The 356-nt window shown below is 38.2% G+C and overlaps 1 protein-coding gene across 1 annotated transcript in view; it reads right to left on the reverse strand.

Annotated features, from left to right (window-relative positions):
• LOC107119781 (deleted in malignant brain tumors 1 protein-like) overlaps window positions 1-356 on the reverse strand; it is a 34,166-nt gene that overhangs the window by 26,107 nt on the left and 7,703 nt on the right. The window lies entirely within an intron of this gene.

Consider the following 356-nt stretch of genomic DNA (forward strand, 5'->3'; position numbering starts at 1 on the left):
AAAAGATAGAAAACCATTAATAAAAGACCCGAAGTGGCAGGTCTTAGCAGAAGCAAGAGGGAATTCTAAGGCCAGGGGAGTAGCAACCTTGATCCATAAGAACTTCAAAGCTGAGGATATCGAAAGGTTAGCAGACAAGGAGGGTAGATATCTATTAGTCAAGTTCAAACTGGAAGGCAAGCGAATTACTATAGCGAATGTTTATGCACCAAACAAAAAGCAAAAGAAATTTCTAACTAAGGTCTTTAAGAAGATTCAACAGTTCACAGAGGGAGTTTTAATTATATCCGGGGATCTGAATGTTGATATATCAAAGAATAAAAATTTTAGGCTAGGAGACTGGGGCCTGAAAGATG

Source organism: Gekko japonicus, unplaced genomic scaffold (assembly GCF_001447785.1).
Source record: "Gekko japonicus isolate JY-2015 unplaced genomic scaffold, Gekko_japonicus_V1.1 scaffold971, whole genome shotgun sequence".
Taxonomy (NCBI): domain Eukaryota; kingdom Metazoa; phylum Chordata; class Lepidosauria; order Squamata; family Gekkonidae; genus Gekko; species Gekko japonicus.